Source organism: Ranitomeya variabilis, chromosome 8 (assembly GCF_051348905.1).
Source record: "Ranitomeya variabilis isolate aRanVar5 chromosome 8, aRanVar5.hap1, whole genome shotgun sequence".
Classification (NCBI taxonomy): Eukaryota; Metazoa; Chordata; class Amphibia; order Anura; family Dendrobatidae; genus Ranitomeya; species Ranitomeya variabilis.
This window is the reverse complement of record NC_135239.1, coordinates 165806978-165834550: the sequence shown is the minus strand read 5'-3', so window position 1 is coordinate 165834550 and position 27573 is coordinate 165806978. Positions and strand designations below refer to the sequence as shown.

At 42.6% G+C, this 27573-nt stretch overlaps 2 protein-coding genes across 3 annotated transcripts in view; one reads left to right on the top strand and one right to left on the bottom strand.

The window, feature by feature from the left end:
• The window catches only part of ASPN (asporin), a 37047-nt gene extending 26877 nt beyond the window's left edge, over positions 1–10170 (bottom strand). Inside the window, exon 1 of the mRNA XM_077277414.1 lies at positions 9983–10170. The gene's annotated coding sequence lies outside the window, so the exon portion shown is untranslated. The remainder of the gene's footprint in view (positions 1–9982) is intronic.
• The window catches only part of CENPP (centromere protein P), a 392292-nt gene that overhangs the window by 217296 nt on the left and 147423 nt on the right, over positions 1–27573 (top strand). The window lies entirely within an intron of this gene.

Sequence of the window (27573 nt, the reverse complement as noted above, 5' to 3'; positions counted from 1 at the left end):
CTCTTGACCCTCTACAATCTGGTTTCAGCTCTTTACACTGAAGAAACTGCCCTCACTAATGTATCTATCTATTAACTGCTAAATCACTGCTCCCTTCTGATTCTCTTGGATCTTTCTGCTGCATTTGACACTGTGGATCACCAGCTCTTCTTCACTATGCTCTACTCTATCGGCCTCTAGGACACTATTCTCTCCTGGTTTTCCTCCTACCTCTTTGACCACTCCTTCACTGTATCTTTTGCTGGCTCTTATTCCTCGTCTTTACTATCATGTGGTTCCTTAGGGCTCGGTTCTTGGCCACCTCCTCTTCTCTCTTGTGATAGATCAGCTAACTTATCTGCGCATAGAGGTAGACACAGGAACAGTGGCTCTTTAAATCTTCCACTGGTTTATTAAAAGTACTGCATAAACCGGTGCAATGTTAGCAAAAACAAATACTTCCTTCTTGGTCTAAAGGGAAAACAAAAACTTAACTTATGGCACAATCCTTCTTGCTACATGAATCCGCCCGATTCTGTAATAAACAATCAAAAAGTTCAGCTTTCCTTAAAATGGAAACGCAGCTCCATAGTTAGCACCTCCAGACCCACCCCACACTGAATGCTAAAGAATGCTGGGTATTTATCCTCTAGAAAAAAAAAGAGTTGATCCAACACTTCAAATAGAATGGAAAATTTTATTCCATCTGTAATCCATCAGTAAAAACACGGTTCAAGAGAAATCCACATTCTGAAATGACTAAATGTGTCATCCGAGGAGGTAATGAATAAGAAGTATCCCTTCAAAACGCACAAACCAGGACCCAGAATTTTCTATTTGGACTTTCTCCTCGGATGACTAATTTATCCATCTCAGAATGTGGCTCTCCCTTGAACCATGTTTTTACTGGTGGATTACAGATGGAATAACATTTTGCATTCTATTTGAAGTGCTGGATCAGCTGCCTTTTTTTTGTGGATACCTTTCATTGGATTTGGGATGCTGTGCACTCATGGATGGGTGAGCTGATCCCATCTGTGTATTGCTATTTATCCTCTGCACTCCTCCCACTCTACAGCTATTCAATCAACCTAACACTAAACATGGCTGATTAACCCCTTTCAGCACTTAGAATGGGATGTCATCAATTTCTGTTCTTCTGCAGATCACCAGAGTAGTTTAGAACTGGATCCAAAAGAGATAGAGAAGGTCAGCATTAAAAGTGGGGGAATTGATTTGCTGTCCTCTGGTCCATCAGCCAGGTCAGTAATCTGTGACCATTGGATGAGAAGTAACCATTTGATGTCTTTCAAAACCTGAGGCAGTTAAGACTCATTTTTTCATGCTTTTTCAGTCAGGCTATGAGCACACAATGTCTTTTTCAGGCGGGTGCGCTCCATAAAGTAATACCACTCCGATTATTGGAATTGAGCAGCTGCAGAGAGAATATAACTGCAGTTTTTCTCTGTAGCCACTGCTGCGATAAGGCAGCCAGACATGATTAAACACCATTTTCCCACAGACTGGGCAGTGAAGGAATGATAGATATGGCAGCCATGTAATGCACGGACTAGCTTTGACTGCTTGAACAAGACTTTCCTTTGTTAGTGGCATCTACAGAGACGGACATACCATTGGTGCAACCTTTGAAGCTGCACAAGGGCCCGAGAGGGAAGAGGATCCACCTCTAGATCCAAAGCAGCAAGCAGCTGACCTATTATGTGCCAAGGGCCAATATATGGTTCATGGACAGCAGCCCCCTTCTGTCTGTGTCTGCCCCTGGGAGACTACGTAACCTAAAAAAATGGGCTGTTCAAATGATACGACCCCTTTAAGAGTATGGTAGAAACATTGTGGATTTTTTTTATGGTTTTATATCTGGAGGTATTTAATAGTTTGCAAATAAAAGATTGTGATTTTGGCTTATTTAATGTCTGCAGATTATGTAACTGTGTTTGGCGTACAATGTGATGTGTGGCTATGTCTTACACTCATTCCTCAGTCAGAATGTCAGAAAGCAATATTCATATTGAATCTCTTTGGAACTGTATCACGGAGGACTAACTTGGATGCACAAAAACAATCGTAATGGAACTGTGAAAATATCTGCCTTCGAAATTAACCATGTGAAAAAGTGCTATCCAAGTGCTCATATAACAACCATCTGTATGTTATGAAATTATGTCTGCTGAAATGATAATTGAAACATAATGACCCACCGCCCATTGTTTTTCATTCACTTGTGGGTTCCAGATGGAAATGCTTCATATGTGCTGTAATTACAGGAGCTTTACATAGCAGATTTATTATAACTTCGTAAAGTTTCTATTGCTGAAATTGCTGTAACTTTACCAACGAAACCAATTTAATTAAAGGCTTTGTTCCACGTTCTATGTTTAGTAGCGCACTACTCCTCTTCCTTCCAGGGGGCGGTACGCTTCTGATGATTGACAGGTCGGACCAGCAGCACGGTTGCACTGCTGCAATGAACTGTGTGCTCTCTGTTGCTCCATGCAGAGGCAAACTTTGCCTCTGGAACATTGGAGGAGAGCAGAGGCACTGAACCTGTCCAGATTGTGATATCTGCCCTATGTCAGAGCAGTGTTTACAAGCTCTTTAGAAAAGATCTTGCAAGCGTTGCACTCATTGCCTGGGAGACAGGCCACCACTGACAAACTAAGAGGAGGTCAGTAACCTATAAATGAAGCAGTAAGTTATAAAAGAAAAATTCCTTTTATTCTTGAGAAATTTTGATAAGAAGTAAATTACAAAGTTGCTGGTTTTAACAATCACTTTAAGAAAATGAGACCACCCTTCACTAACTATGTGAATAAATGGTTGGTCATGATCTACCTACAAATCTATGCATAATGATTAGTATAATAAAACATTGCCTTTTTTGAGGTTTCTTGATTTATGTGCTTCTCTCTGTCGGTGGAAGGGTCAGCTTGTCTGCCTTGCCCTAACCCTGTATACAGTGCCATATACTGACAGAGTCTCGGATCTGATTCTCTTCTTCAGCTGCCATATTTCAGTATGGAGGAGTTTTTGCCTTGTGTCTTATGGAGAAGTGAAGCAATGGCAGGTATCCACAGCATTACAAATGGCTAGTACTGTATGTCTGGCAATGGGGAGTCTGTGTAGGGAGAGACAAGCCTGTTTTGTATTGTGCTTGGGACACAACATGGTGGATCACGATCCGTGGCCAGAAGAGCTGTCGGAATCACTTTGACGTGGAGATGGCGCTCTAGAAACAAGGATTACCGGAATGGTTTAGGAATGAAAAAAGAATATGATGTAACTGATGATTAGGATGGGATGTGGACACCGAGATTCCATGTGTTCCCTGGTTGGCTAGAATATGTGTTAACCCTTTTAGGACAGGTATTGTTACATCACAGCCCTGGTGGACTTGATTAAACACTGGGCCGTCTATTGGTAAAGGCAATGATGGTAGCACTGTGATTAATGTTGGCCGTGGTACAGTAGGGGTTAGTCACTCGCTCACCTTTTTCCTTTTAAAGGGAACATGATGGCTGATACGTGCTGCACAATCCGAGGGCTGCATGTGTAAGACATTGGCTGCATGATTAAAGCCAGGCATGTATGATTCCGAAACACTGCGGCATTTCACATGAAAACATACTTAAAAGTCACCAGAGAATGAGCTGCAAAGAAAACTAGTCGGAAAAGGCTTCTTCTCATCCACATTCCTTGAGTATCCGGTTTCTCCCTGCTCGTGTGTATAGGGAGCGAGCTGTCAGTCACTGTCAGCAGGCGGTGTGAAGCCGCCGGGGACCCGCCTGTCTGACTAGTCTCCTGGCTGTTAAAGATTGATTAAGCCTATGGATCAGCTGTCAGGTTCCCTTTAAACAATGGAAGTCATTAACCACATAATAGACATCTGGTTTCTTTCTTTTTTCCTACATATAAGAGCAAAAGCTTACAAGTGGTAACTTTATTGTAAGAAATGATGATGCATCTGTTTCCTGCTGATATCTCATACCGGACTTGTATTCCCTTTTCTGTCTTTTGTTATTAATTTCAATGAAGCCATAAATTAACGTGATTGATTCTTTATGATATAAAGGACGTTTGATCAAGTTACATACAAGCTGTTCACTTCTCAGGCAGAAGCATTTCAGCTTTCTTTGCTCTGCGTAGCTGATGGTTTTCTCAGCTTGTTGTGGTGACATAAGGTAGATAAACGGAGCCCAAATTACATTTTTAGACAGAAAAGTAAGTTCCTCAGGCGCCATCTATGTGTTTAGAAATCCACAAACTCCCAAAGAATTACTTGCTTTAACCCAAACTAACAATTTCTGGTTTTCGACAAAGACCACAAACATGCCGCAGAATGAAACCGTATGAATTACTTACAGCTACAAGTATGAACACTTGGGGATCATTATACTGTGTTAAATCTGCATGTCCTGTTGGCTCATAACATCTGGTTCCACCTTTTTCCTTCCAGAAAAAAAAAATCTATTGGAAGAAAATCATTTTTTCCAACAACTTACTCTCACGAATTGCATTTTTGCCTATTGGGCTGTCTCATTTTTTTTCACTTGTATTCCAAAGTATCATGCTTATCTGAAACGTAAAGCATGTGCTACGGCTCCTATTCTTCACGTCGTTCTGCCACAAATTTTTGCCCGGTCAGGCACTGGAGTAATATTTGTGACGTAAGTTACATAACAGCTCATCATCAATTAGATGAGATGGGCATTGCAGCAGCCCGTCCGACCCCAGCTCCATCCATTTTGGTTTACCTGGCTGAAGCTAGCATGAAAATGCCAAAAGTTCCTAATTATTTTTTCGCAACCTCATGTTGCTCAAACATTTTGCAACGTATCAAGGAGTATTATTACAGATGTCTGGTGTAAACACTTTAATGAATCGGGGCCTATGTTTTCTGTTGTTCACAAGATTGGGTAACTTTAAAGAATATGGGCTTTGGCATCTACAAACGTTTTATTTTTTTGCTTCTCCAAGAGTATTATATATATGCAAGCATTAAAATTATATACTGAGCATTCTTCCCCCCCCCCCCCCCAGTGCTCAATAGTTCAAGGGTGGGCAAATCTTTGTGGTCCAGGGGCCAGATTGTGAGATGACACCAATTCCAAGGGTTTCTGCAAAACGTGAAGGGGAATAACCATTTAGAACATTTTTGGCCATTTTGAAAGTATATACCATAAATGTTTGATAGGTGCCATTTGCACTTCTTGGTCTCTTATTTGGAGAATATGAGCTCCTTTTTACACTGTTGACACTCCATAACCCACCATGCTGGCATTGAATCAATTGAATATTTCACTTCTATAGTTTATGATGTAGATAACTGCACTCACATATGGTCACCTGTCCATCTCATGTGTTGCTCTCTGGTGTGCCGTAAAGGGCTTAAGAGGCCCCATTCTGACAAGTTATAATGGTCTCGGCCATGGTGTTTAGTAGTGTTTTCGTTTTCCCAGGAGATAACCTGCCACTTTCCCAATTCAAAATCCATTCATGCTCAGCCAAGTTTTTATACAAAGTCAACATCATGTGCCATATTCTTAAAAAAATATTTACCCTAGGAGCACTGTTTTCAGTATGCATGGGGGCAGGGCTGTGGAGTCTGTGTCCGTTTTGGTGGAGTCAGTATAAAATGGACAAACTCCGACTCCTAAAATATTTAATACATTGGATTCAGTAGTTCAGTGCAGGATGTGCTGTAAATGTTTTAATTTGGGAAAGTTATGAAATGTTATATAAATGCCTGTTCTATTCCTGATCTAAGGATCTCAGCTCTTAGTTGAGATGAATCTGTGCTGCACTTTATGTACATGCTCAGTAGTGACCAGTGCTGTGTGGTCAGAATGGAGATGAATCTGTGCAGCACTTTATGTACATGCCCAGTAGTGAGCCAGTGCTGCACTTTATGTACATGCTCAGTAGTGAGCCAGTGCTGCACTTTATATACATGCTCAGTAGTCATCGGTGTTGTGGAGTCGGAGGTTTGGATTACCGACTCCACAGCCCTGCATAAGGGGCCCATGAGATATTACACAATGTGGAATAGTTTCTCTCTATAAAAAGCTTTCTTTTGACTGCTTGACTCTATATTACCCATCACTTGCCCATTGGAATATGTTGGGAGCACACAAGACTCCCCAGCTGTGCCATAGCTGGAACATTGCAATCTCAGTGTTCGGACAACATAAATCCACATATGTACTTTATGTAGCATAATATTACAGGGTAACATGCCGGGGAATAGGATGGTCACACCCAAAATGCACTGTTAACTATTGAAGCATTGGAAGCACCCATGAAGGGTCACAAGGAGCAGCAATATTTCACTGTGCTTTCTGAAGTCTTCCTTTTTTATAATCCAGTAACTGCATTTAAGGTGTGCAGTTTTTCTTGGCTATAACTTTGTCTGTAATGTATATCACCATTCACAGCTGAAAGGCAGAACAATGAGATAAGCCATTACACAGCTGAATGTCTGGACCAATGCCACATGTCCTAGTCTGATTACAATTTAGTTATGGTGGTCTATCCACGTTATTCTCCACATAGTTCATGTTTTAGAATGGAACACTATTTTTTAGTTGTTGCTACTTTTTATAAATGGTCTTGAGAAGCCATTGTGCTAAGCAAGTAGCCTTGGTCTACATCTTCTCTGCTACAAGAGGGAAAATGTAAAGGATGCACCCTGAGGCGAATGTATCCATAAAATCCAATGTCCTCACTCCTACATCATAATATAGATGTATAATTATGTTATATAGCTTTTGTTTTGTGCAAATATGCATGCATGTCCTATAGCTACGTTCTTTAAGTTAAAGGGGAATTCTACAAAATAAAATAGTCTTCTCAATATGTCACTTTTTAAAGCGCCATTTGGAGCTATAGAGATCCAGTAATATGAAGTAACCAAGGTCAACCATTTTGGAGATTCTTTTGTCACATACAGCAGAGGTGTCAAACTGCATTCCTCGAGGGCCACCAACAGGTCATGTTTTCAGGATTTCCTTGTATTGCACAGGTGATAATTTAATCACCTGCACAGAATGATTCCAGCACCTTGTGGAATGCTAAGGAAATCCTGAAAACATGACCTGTTGGCGGCCCTCGAGGAATGCAGTTTGACACCTCTGACATACAGTATGTAGAAATACTGTACTACCACACAAGGTCCTCTGCGGGCACTGTGTATTATGTACCATCTTGGATCAGAACACAAGGAGAAGTGTCACCACTGATCAATCCTTGAAAATAGTTTTTACTTCTGGAGAACCCCCTCTGCCATTGCTGCCTAACAGAAGCTTGCTTTAGAGTAAAGCATCCAAAAACTCTTGTCTTGCTCTACGTTCTGGCTGAGATGCGTGCACTGCTATGCCAGAAGGCTTCTTTGAGCAAACCAAAATTTGTTTGCCAACTGTACTGTAAGAGAGGGCATGAGGATCCTCTGGTCGACTATGGGCACAGAATCTTTTTGTTGAGTTTTCGGAGCAGAAAGTGAGCGGAAACTCAAAGAAGGTTTGAGTTTTCGCTCCAGAAATTCCTCGAAAAACTTTTAAGTGAAACTATTACCTAAATTTGAAAAGCAAAGTGTGCACTATAGTACAATGTCTGTGCCCTCAGAATGGTCTCTCTTCAGAGGATAGCAACCGTCGTGTCTCTAGGACACAGTGACATATCACTCGACTGCTCTTGATGCTATATTAGAATAGCTGGCTATTTTGATGGACATGTGATCCTACAGATCATATTTTCTCCGCCTGATGAAGGGCATTTCTGATTACCAACAATCTGAGCTCTGACTCATCTACACAGTGTTATACTTTCTGCAGTGAAAACATTAGAAAGTATGTTTATGTTTAACCCACTGCATTTAATTCATTTTCCTTATACTCAGCTGAGTTGTGAATGAAGGCAATACCCACGGTGTTTGCCGCGCACAGCATAAGTGTAAGGCTTTGTTCACACTAACTTCACAGCTTCCGTATAGGACCGAGTTATGCCTGCATTGCCACATGAATGGATACTGGAAAACCCCAACAGTTCCCATTTTTACTGTAAAGTACTGTAAAGACGGAATTAAATCAAGAATGGAACCTCTTTACACCTTCGCGAACAGACTTCGAAAATTGGACGCAAATAAAAATTGAAACTAGACTCTGCGCTCCCACATTTTATTTTAAATTATTTTTTTTTAATAATAGAAGTCCCCGTTGCAAGTGTACCGTTTCATCATGTGTAGTGTTTCATATGTGATTAGATGTGTAGGTGTGCAAACTGTGCTCGGTAAATTAATGTGCAGGTATTTGCACGCTTATTCCGAGTAATAGTTTTTCATATATATATTGTTTTGATTAAAGATTTGTACTACAGACAATGTGTTTTTTTTTTGTTTTTTTTTAATTAATCTACTAGCAACTGCTGTAAACTTGAAGAAAATAAGTAAAATATCAGGTCCTCCTGCACTTACCGGCATATAAACACACTAACCTTTATGGGCCATGGTTTCCAAATTATTTACCTTGAAAGTTGAAGTTAATAGATAGCCATTGATGAAATATATAGATAGATAGTGAGAGAGAGATTTGCATAGGAGCAATCCAAGCTCCCATCACCATAAAGCCCTGATACATGTAGGTGAAACAGAAAAACCAGAACCCTCGGAGCAGCCCAGCCAAACCCAACCGGACCAGAACACCAATCACAACAACCTGACAAAAGCCGGAATCAGGAAGATGGCAGAAGAAGGCCAGGAGAGGTATGTCAGTGACTGGAAGAATGATATAAACAACTCACAGAAACTGATCATGTACCGGAGTCTACAGAGAGACTACAGACTGGCCCCATATCTGGAGAAACTCCTGGACCCCAGAGATCGCAAGATCCTGAGCCGATATAGACTCAGTGCCCACAGTCTGGCCATCGAATGTGGCCGACACAGGCAGAACTACAAGCCCAGGGAGGAAAGACTGTGCCAACACTGTGATCAGGAGGCCATAGAGGACGAAACCCACTTCCTGCTACACTGCTCCAAATACTCAGCAGTGAGGGACACTCACTTCAGGAGACTCTCACATCTCTTCCCGGACTTCATCACCATGAAGGAGGAAGAGAAGACATATATCCTGCTGGGAGAAGAAGAGAGAGCAGTGGAGATAGCAGCGCGGTATGTGAGCGAATGTCATAGACTGCGAGAAAGACAGCCATGATGCCATGGACTATAGCACCCATAATTGATCTGCCCCATCCACCTCCCCTATGCCATGGACTATAGCCCCCACCCTAGATCTGCCCCCATCCACCTCCCCTATGCCATGGACTATAGCCCCCACAATGGATCTGCCCCCATCCACCTCCCCTATGCCATGGACTATAGCCCCCACCCTGGATCTGCCCCCATCCACCTTCCCTATGCTATGGACTATAGCCCCCACCCTGGATCTGCCCCCATCCACCTTCCCTACAGCTCCTACCCAACATCCCCACAGTCCCTATCCCTATTGCCATTATACACTTGCTTTGGCAAAACTGATGTGTATTTGGTCCTGCCAATAAAGCTTCTTTGAATCTTGAATCTTGAATCTATATATATATACTGTATACATATATATATATATATACATATATATATATATATATATATGTGTACATATATATATATATATATATATATACAAATTCTCTCTCTCTCGCGCGCTCTCTCTCTCTCTCTATCTATCTATATATATATATATATATATATATATATATGTACACATTCTCTAATATAAGACATTGGGTGCAACAGTAGCTGATATATTGTTCTTGTATCTTTTCTCAGCTTATTAAAATTCTCTTGTATGGTTGTAAAATTAATTCTCTATGTAACCTGAATATATCTGTACACATCCTAAATATACATGATACATGCCATCGGTCGATGTATGGCTGGTCTGCAGACTAGTCCAATATCCTATGTGGTGGAAATACATGAAAAGAAAGCACAAACCTTGTTAGACAGTGAGATTTCCTCGTCTTTGTAATCCACCTGAGAAGGTAATATCCAGTGGCTTATTTTCTACACGCAGAGACTGTATCAGTATTAGAATCAGGAGCTCCTTCTGAAATACATGATCCCGTTGGCACCGAGGATGATACTTGAGTCACTGCTTCTTCAGATTATCCCATCTTAGTACTGAAGACAGATATTAAGAAGACTTGTTACCACTCATGTGTTTTTCATCACTGCCTGTATCCGAGCCAAGATCTAGTTAACTCTAGACGTCCGCTATGAAACTATGTCAGATCTCAGGTTGAATAGTGAGTGGCATCTTGCCATGTCCAATACAGGGAGCCCATTCATAGCCCTGTCTGCTATCTGCAGTGGCAGCCGGATGGGTTACATTACAGCGGGTTCATAATGTCTGCGGAGATTTATTTTCCATTATTTTTCTCCTTTCATAATAATATTTTGGTAATGAAATATGGATCTTTGATGAAATAATATATATTTTTCTTATATTATCAAAACATATGCTATCCAAAAGGGTTATTGTTATGTCGTTATGTTCTAAATCATGAATGGTTAAACTTGCAATGTGCTTGTAAAAACAAGGAACTTTGCAATTTACTTGTTATTAAACATCCTCAATAATGGAAGTATTATTTTACTGTTTACTACTCGTTGCCTTGGTTACCGGCCACTGCAGCAGTCTATCAGCAGCCAGTCTGCTGGGCAAAAGAGCAGTGCCGGTGAGCTCTTTCCAGTAGTTCTCTGAAGCTGGCAGGAGCGCACGGTTTGCTTTTATGGCACTGTTGTCCTCTGATGCTGAAAAGTCAAAGCTACCTTTACCTGCAGCATCAGAGAGTGCACAGTTCAGGCTAGCGGCATGACAATTCCACTAGTCCGAACTGTCAATCAAGAAGTGCCCCGCCCTCAGCAAGCAGGAAGTTGGGAGGAATGGGAGCAGCACACTCCTGCTGAAGAATACCGCTTTACAAAGGAACAGTCACCAGGTCAAAAGTGTCCAGTATTTGCTCTTATTTTATTCCCACTGCTCTACTCAGTAACCATTATACTTTTCTTTTTTTTAATCTTCTATGTGGTTCCCGAGATATGAGCCTTTTTAATTTAGTGCTAATTTTTATGATCTTTACCAAGGCTTGTTGCTCATACTTACAGGGTAATAGTGCTGAGCAGCCAAAAGACTCACCCCAGAGATTCATGTAAGCCACGCCTCTTATAAATAAATAAATAAACACAAAATAAGACCCATATCTCTGGAACCATATGATGGATTTAATAAAGTGTATACTGTGCATAGGCAGAAATCTGCCAATCAGTGGTGGGGGTGGGGTTATTCAGATCTCGTGAATATGGAGGACTAAATGGTACCCATACGGAAAAAGATGATACTAAGGTCAATAGTATAAAAAAAAATAACAAATTTTATTAACAATTACATAGACATTGATGAAAGGGAATGATAACACAAGACACTACTGCCACATGTGTAAATAGAAATAAATAGCAGCCAACAGCACTTCAATGCAGGGATGCATGTTCCAATCCAATGGCCCAATTGGAGAGAAGTCACAGTCCAGTACAGAAAAGGAACAGGACCCCATCCAGGTGATGAAAGATTAATGCTTGATAAAGACCTATTGTGGTTGAAACGTTGCATGATGGCAGAATAAAGCTCTTGTAATCTTTCATCTCCTGGATGGGGTGCTGTTCCTTTTTTTGTACTGGACTACTGCCACATGTATGTCGTGCAACCGCGCGACAAAACTGGACACACCAGCAGTGGTAAATATTATAATCCCATGCTCCCATATGAAAAGTCCCAACAAATAGAATTAATTACCAGGTACGGTATATAGGAGCAAATCAAAAAGGGAAATAACTTAGTGCTAGAGCCTAGACTGCAACACCCACCATTTCCATAGTAAATTCAGACTCCCATACAAACTATGTCTGCAGGAGTGTAGTCATGAAAAATAATAAGACCATAATCCTTACCAGCAGCGAGGCGCAGTCTAAGTGTCCAGAAAGGTGCGCACCCACCCCAGGACTACATGGTAGCAGGTCCTCTAGTGATAATCTGCTGATTAAAACAGTGACTTTATCAAAGCTACAGCAAGCAGCTCAGTAAGTGACATATTGATGGAAGCAAAGTCTCTATATCGCATATGTCAAATCTGGCCCGCAGACCAAATCTGGCCCACAGGGTGAATATATTTGGCCCACAATCAATGTCCGGTTGGTCCCTCAAGTATATTTGGTCAACGACGCCAGGCAAGTCCCCCACCCAGCATCACACTTTCATCTGGATCGCACTTTCATATCATATGCATCTGACGTCTCAGTGCAGCAGGCGTGATGACTTCATTGCAATGTGCCTGATGTACCGATATGTGCAGAGGATCTGAATACACCATGAAGGGAATGGGCAGATGTGAGTAGTTATTAATTTTTTTAAATGTATAGCCATTATACTTAACGTAGCACTATGTGGGGCCCTTTATACGATATGGAGCAATATATGGGGCCATTATACTGTATAGAGCATTGTTTGTGTCCATCAGGGCCGGACTGGCCATCGGGCAGTTCTGGCAAATGCCAGAAGGGCCGGTGGCAGTCGTGGGCCGCTCGCCAGCACCAACTAAACCCCCCCTGCCGCCGCCGACTCACCCCCCCGCCAGCGCATTCAACTATACCGGCGTCTATGACGCCTGCACAGTTTAATGCAATGATGGAGGAGAGAGCGTCTGCTGAAGCTCCCTCTCCCATCATTCCCCGTTCTGCCTGGCGCGGACATTGCGGGTGCGCGATGACGTCATATCATCGCGCACCTGCTGTGTGACCGGGCAGACTGCAGCTGCTGAGACCGGAGCCAGGAGCAGCGCTGGGCACGAGGAAAGGTGAGTGGTTTTTTTGTTGTTTTTTTTTTTTAAATATATCACTGAGTGACAACTGGTGGATTGTGGGGCTATTGGAGGGGCTGCATTACATTCTATGGGGACTGTGCTGCATTACATTCTATGGGGGCTGTGCTGCATTACATTCTATGGGGACTGTGCTGCATTACATTCTATGGGGGCTGTGCTGCATTACATTCTATGGGGGCTGTGCTGCATTACATTCTATGGGGGCTGTGCTGTATTACATTCTATGGGGGCTGTTTTCAGGGCCGGACTGGGACTAAAATTCAGCCCTGGCATTTGAAGTTACACAGGCCCACTTGTCACATGGTGACTGTATAATATCTTTGTACACTGTAGATTACAAGAAGTGAGGGGAGTGTAACACAACTATATAACATATAATTACAGCTGTATCCAGCATTACAGCTCAGTCCTATTTATTGCTTTTAGTTGCAGTACCAAGAAAAGCTGCTACTTTACCTACATAACTGGATCTCGTAGATAATGAAGGCTATGGAACCTCATTCTGATGCTCCATAAACTTTGCCTACAGCCACTTTTGGTTCCGCTGCGCAGCACGAGACCTGGTGACTGAAGAGCGGTGACATCAGTAACGTCACCGCTCTTCAGATATTCCGGGTCTTGCGCTGAGCTCGGCGACTGAAGAGCGGTATTGTTACTACCGTCACCGCTCTTCGGAGTCGCTGGGTCTCGCCAGGTCTGGGCTAGTAGTGGGGATGTCTGATAGACACCTCTCCATTACTTACACCAGGTATTGATAGCAGCTGACATTATGCAGCTGACATCAACCCTAAAAATCATTACACATACCAGAATTAAATGCTCTGGCGGCTGGGAAAAGCAGTAGAGTTAGCGCTATTCCCAGGCGCCGGGTGATAACTACAACTGTCATCATCCTTGCCTGGTCTCCCTGCGAAGCATTTCTGCTGTATTTACATGCGCTGATCTCAGGCCACTAAACGAGTGTGATCAACAATAGTGAAATTGTTTGCTGGTTTCCCGGCCTCTTTACACCAACTGAGAAAGAATGAAGGAAACAGAACAATCACAATTAGATCAATCTGTCCCCATACAATAGCATGTTATTATCAGCACATCTACAGTTTACACCGGCGATGTGCTGCTGAGAACAAGGATTTCTGTTCCCACATAAACAATCCAATCACTCGATGAATAGGCAGCATTTTGCTTGTTTAGTTTAATACACCCCATAGTCCTCCATATATTATAAAGTGCACCTCAGTCCTCCATATAGTATAATACACTCCTCAGTCCTCCATATAGTATAATACACTCCTCAGTCCTCCATATAGTATAATACACTCCTCAGTCCTCCATATAGTATTATACACTCCACATAGTCCTCCATATAGTAAAATGCACTCATTATAGACCTCCATATATTAAAATACACTGCAATTCCTCCATATACAGTCATGGCCAAAAGTATTGACACCCCTGCAATTCTGTTAGATAATACTCATTTTCATCCTGAAAATGATTTCAAACACAAATTCTTTGGTATTATTATCTTCATTTAATTTGTCTTAAATGAAAAAACACAAAAAGAATTGTTCTAAAGCCAAATTGGATATAATTCCACACCAAACATAAAAAAGGGGGTGGACAAAAGTATTGGCACTGATCGAAAAATCATGTGATGCTTCTCTAATTTGTGTAATTAACAGCACCTGTAACTTTCCTGTGGCACCTAACAGGTGTTGGCAATAACTAAATCACACTTGCAGCCAGTTGACATGGATTAAAGTGAACTCAACCTCTGTCCTGTGTCCTTGTGTGTACCACATTGAGTATGGAGAAAAGAAAGAAGACCAAAGAACTGTCTGAGGACTTGAGGAACCAAATTGTGAGGAAGCATGAGCAATCTCAAGGCTACAAGTCTATCTCCAAAGACCTGAATGTTCCTATGTCTACCGTGCGCAGTGTCATCAAGAAGTTTAAAGCTCATGGCACTGTGGCTAACCTCCCTAGATGTGGACGGAAAAGAAAAATTGACAAGAGATTTCAACGCAAGATTGTGCAGATGTTGGATAAAGAACGTCGACTAACATCCAAACAAGTTCAAGCTGCCCTGCAGTCCGAGGGTACAACAGTGTCAACCCGTACTATACGTCAGCGTCCGAATGAAAATAGACTGTATGGTAGGAGACCCAGGAAGACCCCACTTCTTACCCCGAGACATAAAAAAGCCAGGCTGGAGTTTGCCAAAACTTACCTGAAAAAGCCTAAAACGTTTTGGAAGACTGTTCTCTGGTCAGATGAGACAAAAGTAGAGCTTTTTGGGCAAAGGCATCAACATAGAGTTTACTGGAGAAAAAAAGAGGCATTCAAAGAAAAGAACACGGTCCCTGCAGTCAAACATGGCGGAGGTTCCCTGATGTTTTGGGGTTGCTTTGCTGCCTCTGGCACTGGACTGCTTGACCGTCTGCATGGCATTATGAAGTCTGCAGACTACCAACAAATTTTGCAGCATAATGTAGGGCCCAGTGTGAGAAAGCTGGGTCTCCCTCAGAGGTCATGGGTCTTCCAGCAGGACAATGACCCAAAACACACTTCAAAAAGCCCTAGAAAATGGTTTGAGAGAAAGCACTGGAGACTTCTAAGGTGGCCAGCAATGAGTCCAGACCTGAATCCCATAGAACACCTGTGGAGAGATCTAAAAATGGCAGTTTGGAGAAGGCACCCTTCAAATATCAGGGACCTGGAGCAGTTTGCCAAAGAAGAATGGACTAAAATTCCAGCAGAGCATTGTAAGAAACTCATTGATGGTTACCGGAAGCGGTTGGTCGCAGTTATTTTGGCTAAAGGTTGTGCAACCAAGTATTAGGCTGAGGGTGCCAATACTTTTGTCTGGCCATTTTTGGAGTTTTGTGTGAAATGATCAATGTTTTGCTTTTTGCTTCATTCTCTTTTGTGTTTTTTCATTTAAGACAAATTAAATGAAGATAATAATACCAAATAATTTGTGTTTGCAATTATTTTCAGGAAGAAAACGAGTATTATCTGACAGAATTGCAGGGGTGTCAATACTTTTGGCCATGACTGTAGCATAATACACTCCTCAGTCCTCCAAATAGTATAATACATTCCTCAGTCCTCCAAATAGTATAATACATTCCTCATAGTGCTCCATATAGTATAATGCCCCGCCATTGTCATCCATGTAGTACAATTCACTTCCCATATTATAATGCACCCCATAGTTCTTCATATAGTATAATGTATTCCCCATAGTCCTCGATACAGTGTAATGCAGCCAACATATAGTATAATGATGCCACCCCAGAGTATAATGCAGCCACCCCACAGAATATATTGTAGCCCCTGAGTATAATGTAACCCCCCAGAGAATATAATGCAGCCTCCTCATATGGTATAATGCAGCTGCTGCATATATAATATATGGTAGCCCCCTGATAGAGCATAATGCAGCCCCCCATAGAATATAATGTAGCCCCTCCATAGAATATAATACAGGATAACTTTAGAGTCATATAATCAGTAGAAAATGAAGGGTACACACAATCAATAAAGTTTTGATTTTTACATTATGGGAGTTATAGTCAAATGTTTTTCATTGTCAGACCTTTTCATCTGTCCATATTACGTAGGTTTCCACCATAGGATGCGTGTAAGCACCATATTTTCTAGTTTGCATTTAACATTCTCCCTATATAAAGCACATTGTACTGCTAGTGCCAATCCAATTGTTTTCATAGTTGGACTATTAAAGTGCTGTTACTGCTGACTGGCGTATCCTTTACCAGAATATCATTAAAACTAAAATAAAAGGTTATAGTAGAACTTGGATCATGATATTGGTGCTATAGTTGAGAATATGAAAGTTATCAAATCTGTTTCAATCCCATGTGTCGATCTTGAAAGTAATATATTAATGTGGAAACTTCAGTATTAATGTTACAAGAATATGAAAATACTTCATTATGCTGAAGAAATGTTACTAAAAGTTTAACATAAAGAGATTATTCAGAATTTGAACCAAAAAAAGGGGGGATTTTTTTCCCCCAATAAACAGATCTGCACTTGCCCATGAAGCTCAGCCCTATTCACATGAGTCCAATTTTTTGTAATCCATTAGGTCCGCTTAAAATTATTTTTTTAATCCAAATAGGAAAAGAATAATTAATAAAAAGCATATTATTTTCTTGTAGTTGGAGCACCTTTCTTTTTGTTACAAAGCTGAAAATACCATACATATGGATGAAAATTGAACAAGAAACTGGGCCCCCGACACAGACTGACAACCCGCTCTCCCTTTTTTTTTTTTTCTTTATAATTCTGAATGATCTCTTTAGATTACACTTTTGGTTACATTTCATCAGCATAACGAAGTATTTTCATTTTTTTGTAGCACTAATACTGAAGTTTCCAAATTAATATATTATTTAAGACTGACACAATTACAGGACTCAAACCCAGCAGCTCTTGTGCACCAGGCGGCAGCTCTTCCCTCTGAACTATAAAGCTCGCAGGACAGTTATTTGCTAAACCAGTTATTAGTACCTGTGTGGTTCCTTATTGTCTTCCCCCCCGAGTTCCTGATTGGCTCAACCCTGTGATCTCCCTATTGAATACCCTACTAAAACTTGGCACTTCACTTCATTCCTTGTGAGAATATTGAGGTCCCAGCCTTTAATCTAGCTTCTTTCCACCTGCTGCTTATCCTTAACATTCTACTGCTGCTCCGTGTACCGACCTCTAGCTATTTCTTGGCTATGATACCTGCTTATCCTCCCAACTTTACTTATTCTCCATGTACCGACCTCTGGCTATTTCCTAGCTATGATACCTACTTCTCCTCCCAAATATACTTCTTCTCTATGTACCGACCTCTGGCTATTTCGTGGCTACGTTACCTGCTTATCCTCCCAACTATACTTCTGCTCTATGTACCGACCTCTGGCTTTTTCCTGACTACTATACCTGCTTATCCTCCCAAATATACTGGTGCTCCGTGTACTAACCTCCGGCTATTTAATGACTTTGATACCTGCTTCTCCTCCCATCTATACTGCTGCTCCGTGTACCGACCTCCAGCTATTTCCTGACTACTATACCTGCTTCTCCTCCCAACTATACTGTTGCTTCATGTACCGACCTCCGGCTTTTTAATGACTATGATACCTGCTTCTCCTCCCATCTATACTGCTGCTCCATGTACCGACCTCCGGCTATTTAATGACTATGATACCTGCTTCTCCCATCTATACTGCTGCTCCGTGTACCGAACTCCGGCTATGTAATGACTATGATACCTGCTTCTCCTCCCATCTATACTGCTGCTCCATGTACCGAACTCCGGCTATGTAATGACTATGATACCTGCTTCTCCTCCCATCTATACTGCTGCTCTGTGTACCGACCTCCGGCTTTTTAATGCCTATGATACCTGCTTCTCCTCCCATCTATACTGCTGCTCCGTGTACCGACCTCCAGCTATTTCCTGACTGTGATACCTGCTTATCCTCCCAACTATACTGCTGCTCCGTGTACCGACCTCCGGCTTTTTAATGACTATGATACCTGCTTATCCTCCCATCTATACTGCTGCTCTGTGTACCGACCTCCAGCTATTTCCTGACTACTATACCTGCTTATCCTCCCAACTATACTGCTGCTCCATGTCTCTTCCTGACGAAGCTACCTTCTGGTTGCAATATCTATCACTACTCCAACTCAGGTCAGCCCATAACACACATGGAATTGAAACAAAGGATTTATCTATTTATTTGATAACTTTCTGATATTCAAAAACTATCAAGTTAATTTCCTCCCGGCAGCGCGGCTCTCAGTGCAGGCATCCCCATGGTGTCAGAACGCTATTGACCTGCAGATTAACCCCATATCTGCAGGTTAACCACGTTATTTGATATCCCCGGTTCCTTTTAAAGTACAACTTCCATTAAGATTTTTTTTTACATAAATCTGTGTATATATGCATGTAATGTGTCTATGCGTTTATATACTCACGCCGCCTTCTCTGGGATCCAGCGCCATTCTCCTCCACTTCTCAGTAGTGTCTCTGCAGATTCTCCAAGTCACGCTGCCCTGTGCCGTGACCCAGGAGTGGCTTTAATAATCTAAGTCTGTGAAGCATCAGAACAAGGTTCCATAGGCTTTCATCGTAAAAGAGACTTCCGGCTCACGAATAGAGCATAGATTGTGCAGAGAGTCAGATAAGCAGCGACGTCACTCAGAAATGCAGTGAAATGGCGCTGGATCCCAGAGAGATCTGTGGGAGGTGAGTATATTAACACATACACACTATACTACATGCACATATACACAGATTTCTAAAAAATAATAATAATCTTCATGAGAGTGCTTCTTTAAATGGCAAACTCCTGACTGTCTGTAGCTACCACCGAGTGGAGCTTTCTGCAGACAACTGCAGAGGTTGTTCCAGCGTTAACTTTTTTTTTATCTGAGACATTGGTTATTAAAAATTACGGCATAACCACCTACAATCATTCCCGTGGACCAAGCATAGACTGCTCTGGTTGGTTGGCATATGCTCCAGATTTCAGAGGACCATTAAAGCCTGTGAGTGGCTGCAGTCATCATTTGACTGGAAGAGCGCATCATCCGACAATCATCCAACGATCCACTGTTCTAGTCACCTCATTGCTGCAGCCAATCACTGACATTAGAAGTCTGCGGCAGTCAGACAGCACATCATAGCTGCCGTAGCCGCTGCCGGATGACAGCAAGTGGGTATGCCTGTGCTTTAAGCTTGCCTATTAAGGTAAACTGAACAAGGATATATTTCTGTAAAGTCTTTTTTTTTTTTTGCCAAACCAACGTGGAGATAGAGTACTTATTTTCTGGTCTTAAATATTTTGGTGTCCAAATTATTTGAACATAAAGGGATTGTCTCCTCTTCAGGTCGCTGGCAAAAATATTAAGGCATCGGTTTAATGAGACCATGCCTTTAAAGGGTTATTCCCATCTTCATAAGTGGATACTGTTGGATAGTGCTTATTTATGTTTATGAGACCGACGACTGTTGCCATGTCACAGGAGTGGCCAAACATATACAGTGCTTAAAAGCTCCTTTCTACTGAGCTTGTAAGATCTGCTCTGAAATATGCTGGGATCATTGGAGATCACTAATTCTACTGCGCTTTGCTGCAGTGCTTACAAGCTAGACAACAGTGGTGGTAATATCTCAAGAACATTTGCTAATTTTGATAAACAGTAATTTGCCAAAATGCTTGCTTTTACAAGCACTACCCAACAATACTTATTTATGAAGGTGGGAATAACCCTTTACTGCTGGGGCAGTGTCGCATTTCATGGCATTATAATCAGTGGCATCCTCCAGGGTCTAAGAAGTAACATTTCTCCTTGTGGAGAGTGACATGTCTGACATTTCAGGACAAGGAGACTTATAGGCCATGTAATGCTCCTCTGAGAAATTAAATATGTAAATTGTCTCTTCAGAGGACTTGACCTCTAATACCACTTATTGGAAGTAGTAATCCTAAATATCAGTATTGGCCTTTTAACGAGCTTTGCCATATGACTTAGGATAAAAGCCAAACCAGAAAAACTATTTGCCGACACTTGTTTCTGGTATTGCTCCTCCTCAGTGTAAAGCACGAGATCTGGTTTGGCTGTATGAGTGGCCTCTGACTGGCGTCTATGGGGGAAACTTTTCTTCTTGTCAGCATGTCACTCTCTACAAAGAGAATTGTTCCTGTTTAGACCCCATTCAGAGGCCTCTCAAACAGCCAAATCAGATCTCATACTTTGCACTGAAGAGGGGAAAACACCCGAAACACCATGTCTGCAGATTGAGATTCTGGTTTGGCTTTTTTCCCAGGTCATGTGACAAGGCTCGTTAAAGGGTCAATATTAACTTTTAGGATTGCTACTTCCTATTGGTGGCTCTAGGGTTCGAGTCTTCTTCCTCTCTCAGTGCATCCCATGGGGATCCCTGATGCTGCCTCATTTAAGACGTCCTGAATAGATAGCCCTTTTAGTTTTCATGGTTAGCATTTTTTCTCCATTTATTAAACAAAATGAAGTTGTAGTGAAAGAATATTGGGTCTTTACGTGAAAATATATACAGTTAGGTCCATATATATTTGGACAGAGACAACATTTTTCTAATTTTGGTTATAGACATTACCACAATGAATTTTAAACAAAACAATTCAGATGCAGTTGAAGTTCAGACTTTCAGCTTTCATTTGAGGGTATCCACATTAAAATTGGATGAAGGGTTTAGGAGTTTCAGCTCCTTAACATGTGCCACCCTGTTTTTAAAGGGACCAAAAGTAATTGGACAGATTCAATAATTTTAAATAAAATGTTCATTTTTAATACTTGGCTGAAAACTCTTCGTTGGGAATGACTGCCTGAAGTCTTGAACTCATGGACATCACCAGACGCTGTGTTTCCTCCTTTTTGATGCTCTGCCAGGCCTTCACTGCGGTGGTTTTCAGTTGCTGTTTGTTTGTGGCCCTTTCTGTCTGAAGTTTAGTCTTTAACAAGTGAAATGCTGCTCAATTGGGTTGAGATCAGGTGACTGACTTGGCCATTCAATAATATTCCACTTCTTTGCTTTAATAAACTCCTGGGTTGCTTTGGCTTTATGTTTTGGGCCATTGTCCATCTGTAGTATGAAACGACGACCAATCAGTTTTGCTGCATTTGGCTGGATCTGAGCACACAGTATGGCGGCTCTGAATACCTCAGAATTTATTCGGCTGCTTCTGTCCTGTGTCACATCATCAATAAACACTAGTGACCCAGTGCCACTGGCAGCCATGCATGCCCAAGCCATCACACTGCCTCCGCCGTGTTTTACAGATGATGTGGTATGCTTTGGATCATGAGCTGGACCACGCCTTCCCCATACTTTTCTCTTTCCATCATTCTGGTAGAGGTTGATCTTGGTTTCATCTATCCAAAGAATGTTCTTCCAGAACTGTGCTGGCTTTTTTAGATGTTTTATAGCAAAGTCCAGTCTAGCCTTTTTATTCTTGATGCTTATGAGTGGCTTGCACCGTGCAGTGAACCCTCTGTATTTACTTTCATGCAGTCTTCTCTTTATGGTAGATTTGGATATTGATACGCCGACCTCCTGGAGAGTGTTGGTCACTTGGTTGGCTGTTGTGAAGGGGTTTCTCTTCACCATGGAGATTATTCTGCGATCACCCACCACTGTTGTCTTCTGTGGGCGCCCAGGTCTTTTTGCATTGATGAGTTCACCAGTGCTTTCTTTCTTTCTCAGGATGTACCAAACTGTACATTTTGCCACTCCTAATATTGTAGCAATTTCTCGGATGGGTTTTTTCTGTTTTCTCAGCTTAAGGATGGCTCGTTTCACCTGCATGGAGAGCGCTTTTGACCGCATGTTTACTTCATAGGAAAACCTTCCAAATGCAAGCACCACACCTCAAATCAACTCCAGGCCTTTTATCTGCTTAATTGAGAATGACATAATGAAGGGATTGCCCACACCTGTCCATGAAATAGCCTTGGAGTCAATTGTCCAATTACTTTTGGTCCCTTTAAAAACAGAGTGGCACAGGTTAAGGAGCTGAAACTCCTAAACTCTTCATCCAATTTTAATATGGATACCCTCAAATGAAAGCTAAAAGTCTGAACTTCAACTGCATCTGAATTGTTTTGTTTAAAATTAATTGTGGTAATGTCTATAACCAAAATGAGAAAAATGTTGTCTCTGTCCAAATATATATGGACCTAACTGTATATTTTTTTATGTAAGTGAATGCTTTATCTGCAAACCCTGGTTTACAGAGGAAGTGATACCTTCCATGCAGTACATACACTTCACAGATGCAGCAGAAAGAACTTCAAAATGTTTATCTGAAGAACAATGGTTCAATAAAAAAAAGAAACCCAATAAACACAGCACATATGGCAACAAGAAGAAAGATGAAAGGAGAAAGTGTTCCACTGTGCCAGAGACTGACTCCGAGCACCTCTTGTATTTCAGCTTTCTGATTTTATATTTTTTCTTGTAATAAAGCTAGATTTGATGTTATGCCTATGAGTCATGTGTAGTCTGCAAAGAAAACATGGCTTACTGATTTCACTTTGCTCGAATTATTCCCTTTAAGTGCAAACACGGGTAGGTTGTATTGAAGCTGCATACTGCAGGCACTTTAGCTTGTTCACTGCCGATCTATCAGTCCTTGACGCGTCTGGAGACTATAAAAACACTTAGGTTAGACTCCAAAAAAAATCAGACCAAGCTAGAATTTTGGAAAACACATTATTCAATTTAACATGTTACGTAATGGTATTCCATTTATAAAGCCCAAAACAGGATCTGATCATTCTGTGTTAGTCATTGTTTGGATTGGGAAGCCATAACCTTTTGTTACTTTGGTGAGATCATGTGCACAGTAGACGGGACAGACTTCCCAGTTCGCTCCACACTAGATTGGTAACTGAGAAAACACTGGTGGTGAAGGAGCAGCACTCCATTTGCAAGTGAATACATTTCATTGTTTTGGATTTATTCCAAAATTGTACAGAGTTCGCCTTTTCAAGAGTAATATTTGCTCACATCTTATATGTTTCAGACTTGGGTATTTCAGAATTAACAAACTGTTCCTCGCAAATAGTACTTGACTCTTCATCTAAGAACACTTGACATGGTAGAGATGGAGAGGCACAAATTAAAAGGGAATAAATCACTAGTAAGATGGACAAATTAAGCTTCATGTCCATTATGAGTCAAATGCATACAGTTGCACCAACTAAATCCACCCACCTTAAAAAAAAAAAAAAATATTTTGTGTACTCAAAATCTGTCCTTTCCATATGCAATAGTTGGACATGTATGGTGCTCACAACTTCTGTAAGCCAGAGCAGAACTATTGGGTATGAGTAGTTCCCGCTATGGTGAGCTCAGTCCAACCATGTTTTGCCTGGTCTCTTATTCATTTGAAAGTGCTAATGTAATATTACATTTTTTCTTGCAGTTACTGTCATGTCGGACGCTGTTCAGACCAGGTCGTTCGACAGACAGCGGTAATTCCGCTTTTGACCACTATTTGCTCATTGGCATCGGCTAGATTTTATCTAGCTGTTCCGGGGTTAATTTACCTGATCCTCGGATTGGAAGCTGGGCCATGCCCATTGCCTTTAAATAGTTCTCCTGATCATTGGGCGTCGCCGATTATAGCTTCTGTCTTGTGCGTTGTTATCTCGGTCTGGAGTGGAGAGCTGGTTGTTGGAGATTCGTTGCTGGTGGTGTATTTTCCTTAGTCTTATTTACTCCTTCCTATATTTGTATTTATTTTGCCCTGCACATTTATAGTGTATTCCTGAGTGACTGCGGCGTGGTGTATATTTTCCTTTATCCTTGTCTGTGCTAACTGTGGGTATTGGTGTATTACCTCTTCACTGTGGTGTGCGGAGGTTTCAGCCTAGGGTTGAAACAGGAGACAGGGTGAGGTTCGAGGCCTGGACATGCACACCATCAGTGTATACTCCAGGTAGAGGGTCAGTCAGGATTTCCCTAGTCTGAGGGAAATTGCAGGGGCCCGGGTTATTAGCTCTCGCTCACCTATGTCATGCAGCGCTCGCCCCCGGCTTCTGCAGCTCGCCGGGTGCGCGCGCGCGGCGCATTCAGCTCTGCGCGTGCGCACATCTGATTCCTCTGTTGGCACTCCTTCCTGTCCTCTCCGTCATCCTGGAGGACTGTAACCCGGAAGTAGCTCTCACGCTAGTATATAAGCTGCTTCCTGCTGCTCCTCTGTGCCTGATGATCATTTGTGTTTACAAGTGCTTCTGGTCACCTGTGGTCTCTGTGCGTTCCTAGCTTTCTGACCTTGGGACTCCTCCTTCCTCTGCAAGTACCTGCCTGATTTTCCTGTGTTCCTGATTTGTTCCTTCAGTTCCTGTTTCTCTGCGGTACCTGCCCGGCTCCTTTACCACACCTTGCTCCCGTCAGCCTCTGTGTCTCCATATTGTCTCGTCAGCCTCCGTGTCTCTGTAGTATTCCCATCTTCTCCCTCGTCTCAGTAGTTCCTTGCCATTCCCTCTGTTTCCTCCGCTGTTTCCTTCGGTCCCTGTGTTCCTGCAGTGTACCCTTCTTATCTCAGTCGACCCTCCAGCTTCCGTGGCGATAGTCCCTCACGGGCCTGCCCCTAACGCTCCCTGTATAGGGGGCGGTCCACCTGGTCAGCTCGTCCGAGAGGGGTTCGTCGTCACGGTCCAGTGGGTCCACTCTCCGTTGCCCCTGTTTGAATCTACTCTCTCAAATGGGACTGCACTCGGTTGACATCTGAGTGCAGCCTGATTCTTACAGCATCACAGTATCATCAGGCCATGGACCCCGCTGGAGCTTCCGCTACTCAAAAAGACTTACTCTTTTTGCATGAAAACCAGACTAGGATCATGTCGTTTTTAAAAAATATGGAGTCTCGCCTAGCGGCTTTACAGCCTTCTGATCCTGGTATTGCTCCGCAGTTGGTTGCCCTTCAGCTGGAGCTAGGTCTACAATGGGACACTCAGTCCCATATTTCAAATTTTTTGGCCTCTATTAATGATCGGCTTCTCGCCCTCCAGAATGTGGCCTCTGTCTCTGCTCCTGTCTCTGCGCCACAACCCTCGCCCCGACTTGCTAGACCGCCTCGGTATGGTGGGGATCCTAAAGCGTGCCGCGGCTTTCTTAATCAATGCCAGTTGCATTTTGAATTGTCTCCGCTACTTTATCCCACCGATCGAGCTAAGGTTGTTTTTATAGTATCCCATTTGGAGGGTGAGGCTTTGGCGTGGGTTAATCCCCTCTGGGAGCGTAATGATCCTTTGGTCTCCCAACTCAATCCGTTCCTGGATACCTTCCGCAAGGTTTTTGATGAACCTGGACGTCTGGTCTCTACCACAGAGTCCCTCTTTAACCTTAGCCAGGCTACTCTCTCCGTAGCTCAGTACGCCATCCGTTTCCGGACTCTGTCTTCAGACCTTGGGTGGAATAATGAGGCTTTGGTTGGAGCGTTTTGGCGTGGTTTGTCTTCACGGATTAAGGATGAGCTGGCAGGACGGGACACTCCCACCTCTTTGGATGATCTTATCTCCTTGGCCATACGCATTGATCTGCGCTTTCAGGAGCGCACTCGCGAGCTTGCCAGAGAAAAGAGACCTCTTCGCCAGACCACTATTGCTCGAGGGACTTCTTTTTCTCAAACAGCCCCGGTGGTTTCTTCATCTTCTCCTGAACCCATGCAGGTCGATCGCTTTGAGTCTTCCGAGCAGCGCCGCAAGGAGAGACTCGCACAAGGTCTCTGTTTTTACTGCGGTAGTGCCTCTCATCTCTTACGCGCCTGTCCTCAGAGGTCGGGAAACGCCTCCGCCTAGGACAGGTAAGAGAGGCCTTCCTAGGTGGTTATGACTCCTCTCCACCTCTGGTTTTGTCTGTTATTCTACATTTAGGTTCCCGTCACTTTTCTCTGGAGGCTTATGTTGATTCAGGAGCGGCTGGGAACTTTGTTCAGCTCGAGGTTGTTAACAGGCTTGGGATACCTATTAGACCCTTGGAGACTCCTAGACAAATAGCTTCCGTCGATGGTCAGCCTTTGCGGGAGACCGTCAACTTAGTTACGGAGGAAGTTGAACTTCAGATTGGAGCTCTTCATCGTGAGAAACTGGCCTTTTATGTTTTACCTTCATTGTCTCATTCTTTCCTTTTGGGTCTTCCTTGGCTGAGAGATCACGAACCCACTCTGGACTGGCGCTCTGGAGATGTTCTACGGTGGGGACAGTCTTGTCTGAACAGGTGCCTGCTTCCTGTCAAGCCTGCGTCCTCCTTTCGGTCTGCTTCGGAATCCACGGGAATTCCTCCAGCCTATTGCGCCTTCTCGGATGTCTTTAACAAGAAGGAGGCGGAGATCTTGCCGCCGCACCGCTCTTATGACTGCCCGATAGACCTTGTTCCTGGTTCTACTCCACCTCGAGGACGTATTTACCCATTGTCTCCTACCGAAACTCAAGCCATGTCCGAATATATCCAAGAGAATCTGGCCAGAGGCTTCATTCGAAAGTCTTCCTCACCTGCAGGAGCTGGGTTCTTCTTCGTCAAGAAGAAGGACGGTTCTCTTCGCCCATGTATAGACTATCGGGGTCTCAACACTATCACGATCAAGAACAAGTACCCACTTCCTCTCATACCAGAACTCTTTGATCGTCTACGTGGAGCACGAATCTTTACCAAATTGGATCTCAGAGGAGCTTATAATTTGGTCCGTATCCGTTCCGGTGACGAGTGGAAGACTGCGTTTAATACCAGAGATGGTCATTATGAATATTTGGTTATGCCATTCGGTTTATGCAACGCACCCGCAGTCTTCCAGGAGTTTGTAAATGATGTTTTTCGGGATCTACTTTACACCTGTGTTGTAGTGTACTTGGACGATATCCTTGTGTTCTCTCCAGATCTGTCTACTCACAGAAGAGATGTACGGCAAGTACTTCAGCGTTTGAGAGAGAATCGGCTGTACGCAAAACTGGAAAAATGTGTCTTCGAACAGTCATCTCTTCCCTTCTTGGGTTTCATCATTTCCGACGCTGGTTTGTGTATGGATCCAGGAAAAGTTTCTGCCGTGCTCAACTGGCCACGTCCTCTTG